This window comes from Pogona vitticeps, chromosome 1, assembly GCF_051106095.1.
Source record: "Pogona vitticeps strain Pit_001003342236 chromosome 1, PviZW2.1, whole genome shotgun sequence".
NCBI lineage: Eukaryota > Metazoa > Chordata > Lepidosauria > Squamata > Agamidae > Pogona > Pogona vitticeps.
Genome location: NC_135783.1, coordinates 111,804,025 through 111,811,172, shown reverse-complemented (window position 1 = coordinate 111,811,172; position 7,148 = coordinate 111,804,025). Strand labels below are relative to the sequence as shown.

The 7,148-nt window shown below is 39.0% G+C and overlaps 1 long non-coding RNA gene across 1 annotated transcript; it reads right to left on the bottom strand.

Annotated features, from left to right (window-relative positions):
- Positions 1-1,062: 1,062 nt before the first annotated feature.
- LOC144586743 (uncharacterized) lies at positions 1,063-6,911 on the bottom strand. Its single transcript, XR_013541756.1, has 2 exons — positions 6,806-6,911; positions 1,063-4,945 (listed from the first exon to the last, which is right to left on the bottom strand). It is a non-coding gene; the product is annotated as an uncharacterized LOC144586743 (long non-coding RNA).
- Positions 6,912-7,148: the final 237 nt, after the last annotated feature.

Genomic DNA, 7,148 nt, shown 5'->3' with positions numbered 1-7,148 from the left:
AAAATACAACCACAGACTGTGGCTGGTTGGTAAGAAAGTCAATGGCCATTTAACACATGGTGATAGCTTCTTTGATATTCTATGCAAATGATATTCTTGAATCTGTACTCTACTTTTCCCTGCATTTTTGTTCATGTAATTAATTCCTTCCTCCCATACTTAAGATATAGTTACATTACAATGTGATGGTAGTGTAAGAAAGGATAAATTCACCCATTTTGCAGTATAATTTTCAAATTACTTTTATAGTTACAGGGATGTAACCTCATTAAATAATGGCGGATATATACCATAGATTTCACATGGTTGACTCTCACTTAGTGCTGTGTCATCTGATGGTTCATGCTGCTGCTTTATGCTCTGCTACAGATGCTGAAGCAATGTAGATGAGAGGCGAGTATGTTATATGGTAGCCCAGTGGCTTGTAACATTATTTTTTAAAAAAATCCCTAGAAACTAAAAGTAACTCGTTCAGTTGCTTGGGAGCAACAGCAAAATCAACCATTGCCTTTTTCAAAAAGTATGTTTGTCATGGTAACAATGTATCTATTTTTTGGAGGCAGGACCCAATAAGCTGGGCTTATACTTGTGGAACAGAAGAAGTAAGAAAGCCCCATTTTCTGTTCCTCTTTCTTATCAAAACTCTGCTTCAGAGGGTTGGGACACCTTCCGGCCATTCCAGCAACTGCAGCCAAGAGGGGGAAGAGAAGGACATTTTGTTACAGTTGTGATGTACTGACATTGCCATGTTGGCTTTGGGCCTCCAGCTGCAACTGGTTAGTTTTTTTAAAGTAACTTTTTGAGCTCTGAGTAAATCACACAAACACACAGCATTGTAGAGCGGGGGGGGGGAATCTTTGCCACGTGCTGCATTTCACTTTTGCATTGTCTCACGTTTTCAGAACTGGTCAGTTTCTGTAACTTGGATCAGTTCTCTTTATGACTATGTGCCTGGTTATGCAGATGTATTTTTCTGATAAATATGCACATTTTCCAGCCTTGTGCAGAGCAACTGTGAATGGTGGCTGAAAACCTTTTAATGTGACTTCTGTTTGGAAATGCTTTGTCATCTCTTTAATCTATAGCAGGTGACTCTTTAATCTGGGACAAGCATTTCTTGAGCCTTAATTCTTAAAACTGGACTCTGCTACCTTAAACGTTAGAATGAAGAACTTTTTTTTGAATATTCAGATCCCAACAGATTAAATTGCTTTGGTCGACAGGAGGCTTGAAAGTGTAAGGATTTACAAATCTCATTAACAAAAGAATCTCAATAAGCTTTTGATTTCAAAACATAGTAAAGCCTGAAAATATTGAACTGAATTTAATGCTCACTTACACTATTCAGTCTTCCTCTCTGCTCCAGTCTATCACCCTGTCTAATTAGATTGTCTTTCTCGCGCACGTGTTAAATCTGCATTCTTCTCAAAGCGAATTATCGTGCTTTAGATTATTATTATTTCATTAAAATACCCATTTGCTGTCCTAGTTGTTATCCATATATTTAAAATAATTCCATCTGTTTACCTAAAGCACAGCTACATGAAGAAGCAATGAAGGAGGACTATGAAGGAGGACATTCCTGCCTCCGAAGTGCTGAGCAGAAATCATTCTGGGAATAAGATTCCTTCCCACATCTCTCCTCTTTGAAACTCTCCCCCCCCCCCCGAAAGATTGTTCGGTGGCTCTTTGTTTGAAGAGCTGGGTAGAAAATTCCAGTCCAAAGCTACCAGGGCTGAAGTTTGAAACTACCATCTCCCCTGAAGGCCGTTTGCAGCCAACATTTGAATATACCTTAAGAAGCATACCTGGCAGATCAGCCATTTATTTTTTTGAACTCTCATTTATAATTTTTCTGCAGTTTTGGTGCATGGCCTGAGTAGGTGGACTTGGCTCATGAAAGCCTGTTGAGTGTTTAGTATTTTTTTTCCCAGTGGTCTAATAAAGATATCACCTCTCCTGCATTTATACTGTGTAAAGACCACATGGCTTTCTCTCTTTCTTTGGGGGTGTGTGTGGGAAGTTCAGAGTTACTCTTCTGTGCAAATGATTTTATGGGCCTTTCCTCCCATTGTTCATACTTTATTTAACCTTCTGGACTTGCCAAATGGTCCCCTTCATATTTTCAAAGAAGAAAGGGCAGTGCAATGTATGACTGGTTGTTGGAAATAAACAGTGATGCAACTGATGTACTGTCATGAATTTCCCACAATTCAGCTTCTTTCGATGAATCTAGTATTATGAGAGGGGGGAGAATCATCTGTACCCATTTTGTCTAAACCAACATGAATTAACCCCACCCATCCACTAGCCAAGATGTGGTTTAGTGAAGTGTTCCTTGTAGGAAGCCCACATGATTCAATGACTGCCTGATGAGAAGGAAGATCAGGAAGAGTTGCCACTTTATTCTGTTGAGACTTCCTTGTGCATCTTTTTAGAAAGAGTTCACAGATGTCCTGTCCCAATGCATTGGATTAATTTATCAGTCTAGAGCTGAGCTGGGCCTCTCACTGGAAAAAGTGAGACGGCCACTTCAAATGATGGCCCACCATGAGCAGTGAAATTGCAAGACCTGCCTGTCCTTACATGGCTCTCCAGAGCTAGTGATTTCCCAAATGCTGCGCTTTGAGCACCATTATTGGTGGGTTGTTTGGGGCCAATCAGTTATGTACATATTTCACCACTTAGACTTTAGCATCTAATACATGGGGTTCCCACTTCAGGAGAAATCGCATATATAATTGAGACACAGAGATCATCAAGTCAAAACAGTTCATTACATAGGGTCCTGAATGAAGCTTAAACTAAGCTACAAAAACAATATATTAAATGTGGCTTAAATGAGGCTAGAAAAACAATATATTAAATTATTATTGACTTATAATCTATAGATTCATGTGTAACTGCCCACAAAAAATTTTAAGCATATGAGCTTCCATGCCCCATAGGCTATAAAATGGAACTTGAGTCACAGTTTCTACAAGTAAATATCTTTTATTTGAAAATTGAGAGAGAGCTTTAAATAAATCTTTCCTTATTTTTGCCCCTTTATGAACCTGCCCAGGAGTTAAGATAATCAGAAGAGGCCCTTTTCTCAGTCCCACCTCCCTGACAGGCATGTTTGATAATGACACAGGAGAAGGCCTTCTCTGTTGCTGCTCCCAGACTTTCTGATTCCCTCCCATGGGAGACCAGGCTGACCCCATCTTTACTGTCCCTCAGCAAGCAGACGAAGACCTTTCTAGCTGCCTAGAGTGGTCGAAATGACTAGATAGGCAGGGTATAAATACAATAAATAAATAAATAATTTTCACTTCAGGCAGGCCTTCCTTTAGTGACTGGTTGTTGAAGAGAGGTTTTAAAATGAGACAATTTTGTATTTTTGTTGCTTTTAAATCTGTTTTAGTAATGCTTTTACCTAACTTTTCAAATATAATGCTTACTCACTGCTTTTAAATATTTGAATAATTTACTGTTTTTAATGAGGTAAACCAAACTGGATCCTTTTTAAAGAAAAAGGTGAGATAATTTTTTTAAATAGATAGATAGATAGATAGATAGATAGATAGATAGATAGATAGATAGATAGATAGATAGATAGATAGATAGATAGATAGATAGATAGATAGATAGATAGATAGATAGATAGATAGATAGATAGATAGATAGATAGATAGATAGATAGATAGATAGATAAATTTCTTGTACCCTTCCCCTAGATTCTTCATTCTTATCTGAACTCCCAAGTTCCCTTCGTATCAGTCAAGGAATTTCATGAATCAAGCTTTCAGTGAGTACTAGTTATGATGTTGATATGCAGGATGTCTCTCCTTGTCAGTGGAGAACAATGAGAGAGGGCTACTGCCCTACTGTGCTACTAATGGGCTTTCCAGAGGCATCTGGTTGCCATTGTGGGGGACAGGATACAAAACACAATTATGTTTATTTGAAAGGAGACCTCTTAGAAGACTGTGTAATACCTGCAGGCAGTACATTGCTAACTTTCTTCTGTACCAGTGCTTCTCAAACTTGGGTCCCAAGATGTTCTTATGCCAACTGGAGTTTGCCCTTTAATCATCTATACCATTATTGTTTTTTCCTTTGTTTCTAATCTCTGCGTATTTCACTATCTTTGCCTGGCACGAAGATTTGTGAATGTTATCCAGTTTGAGATTGCTTTCTTTGTAGAGCTGTTGGCAAAAGTCGGGCTCACCAACTCAGTTTGCTCAGTAAAATTGACTGAAAACTGCACAGCAGCTTTTAAAACACAGGCAGGCATCCATTGTGGATTTCTGAAAATGCACTTTTAGAACTGGTGGCATAAGGGACCCAAACCATTCTTTTCGAGAACTTTCCATCCCATGGTGTTTGCACTGTACTACTTTGTTCATATCACCAGAAAACACCCTTAGAAAGTTCCTTGGGCAACCTGGTATGTTTAGATGGCACATGAAAAAAAAATAATGAATCCAATCTCCCCCTTCCTTTTAGGGGATGGAAAAGCATCTTGGACCATCTCATCCACAATTAGTTTAATCCTTGTGCCAGTTGGGGCACCCTTGGACCAGAAGTTCACAGTGATAGTAATTCAACCATTCAGCAAAGATTCGATAGGATGCCACCAGTACATGGGGATATAAAGCACATTTCCATGGCTCAAGACAGTCTCATAGCCAACCACATTCTGAAAATTGGGAAATCTTTCATAGTCAGGATTGGCAAGGTCAACCTGGCTCTGTTGGTCACACGAGTAGGGCACAGGATAAAGACAGAAGCATTCCAATTGGAAAGGGGAGGACAAGGTGCACCACTTGTATCCCTTAATCTGAAGAAAGAAATTATACTGTTCGTCGTATGGTGTTCATGTCCCGGCGTCTCGTTCCCTTCCATGCCAATGGGTAACAATTTGGATGTCAGCTGGCCTCAGTCTTGCTTTGCTCGCTGCCTGTTAATCCAATTCCAATTAAAGCCCAGGAAATCCACAATTAGTGTAGTCAGAGAGCATTACCCCCAAGAAACTGAAATATTTTGAACACCTTTCACTAGGTTTAGTAAATTGTGTGCTTGTTATTATATTGTATTGTATGTTGATTTGGGAGATTATCTGAAGATAAAAATAGCATGTTCATTTGTTTCTTACCTTTGAAATATACTTGGAAAACATGCGGCAGCTGGAGAGTGCAATTTAATTAACATTGCCAACTGCTTCGGCTGCACCTGGAATTCTAATCTGAGCTGGGCTAATCTACACCATTTGACATCAGATCTGAATCAGTCTGATATGGTATTCAAGCAGCCTGGACTGATGCATTGAGAAAGGCAGCCTTCCTTCCTTCCTTTCAAAAATCAAGTAGTATGTGCCTTCACATATGTATGAGCCATGGTGGGATGATGGAAGGGAGGAAGACTGGACCTGAACTTTACTTGTTGACATCTTTATCTTATAAACGTGTCTAGGACAATGTCCTTACTGAAACTGAAATAGATCGCCATTTAAGGATGCTTCCAAACAGAGGGGTTCTAGCTTTATTCCCCTTTTCTCTGCTTCACATTTTTTTCTTTTTTGGTAACAAAGAAAATTGAAGAATCAGGGAGAAAATAAAAGATCATTCCAGATTGATGAAAGCATTTGGCCTACCCATATGAGTTGGAAAAGGAAGCAACATGATCACACATGGCAAGCCTTGTCTGGAAGTACCCTATGTACCTCATTGGCTTCCAAGCCCATATGGCTTCATTGCTCATGCAGTAGCCTTTGTATGGCATTATAGAATTGTTCCAGAATCATTATCATTCTCTGACCTGGGAAGAAACACTGTTTGAGAATCGTGATGACAAGCATTTCTTGTGATCATATTCTCCCATGAGCTAAGAATGAGGTAGCATCACCTCACAGGGAAATACTTAACGGCTTCCTGTGCCACAGCATGATGAGATAACCATCGGTATGGCACAGATAGCCAGCCATTTGAATCTACCCTGCAAATATTTGGAACTTGCGTAATCGTTCAGTATACACAGATATGCTTGCTTTCACATATTTAAAAATTGGAATCTGTTTCAGTATAAAAATGTACCCCGGCTGGAGGAACATGGCCATATAACAATTACTAATATGTAACAATCTTTAAATCAGAGCCATATGCACATAGTTGTGTAGCAGAGTTTATGACACATCTGGTATATGGCACCGTGACTTTCTTAAACAATATTTTCCCAGATGTTTGTGGTTTGTTAATTGTGAATTTTGCGAGAAGATAGATGATGCTTCTATCAGATGCTTTTTAAAACAGATGACTGCCAGCTCTAATCCTTCTGAAATATATGCTGCTGCTCAAGGGAACACTTTCATAATAAAGGCATGATTAAATAGATTCTTCATTCTTAATATGAGCTGGAGTCACTAGGCAGCACAGCATCAGGGTTCATAACATAAATATTTTTGTTTAGGGCCCCGATTTTCAGATATGTTCAGGACAATATTATTTCCCACTTTGCTTGGGGCTGAAAAAAATTCTGTCAAGGGACAGTTACAAGAAACATATTAATTTCAGCAATGATCCTCCCCCCCGCCCTGGGTTTGGAACATGTAAGTTGTTTTCATCCTCCTAATAAAACTACCTGGGGATGGGAATATGTGATATCTGTGAGGTGTGATTTACTTGCTTGTGACAAATATCACACATATAAGGATTAGTCTGAGTCAAACTGGAGGATACATTTAGCACATTTTTAGAAGAGGTACTCCTTCAAGTGGTGAAAGAGGTCTGCTTGTCATATCATGTGATTTTCCACATTTACATACCTTGCACTGAAGGTGTGTTCTTTATCAATGGTCACTGGAAAGTAAGCAGAGGCTGAGTTTGCAAGTGTAATTGCCAAGGAAATCCTGTTGTTGAAAAGAAAATGTGCCTAGTTTGATTCTTAGTCAAATTTAGAGCAGATTAACTGATTGCATTGATTCCAATAGGTCTGTAGTGCACCATTTATATAATTATGATTTGCGTTTATATCTTTCATTCAAACAGTTCAAGAAAAAGACTAGGTTTTCTCCTGTCAACTTTTCTCTTCTCAACAGGTAGAGGTGTGCAACTATGCAGGCTGGACAGAGATTGTCTCTTCTCTTTGTACTTTCTCTTTGAAAAGCC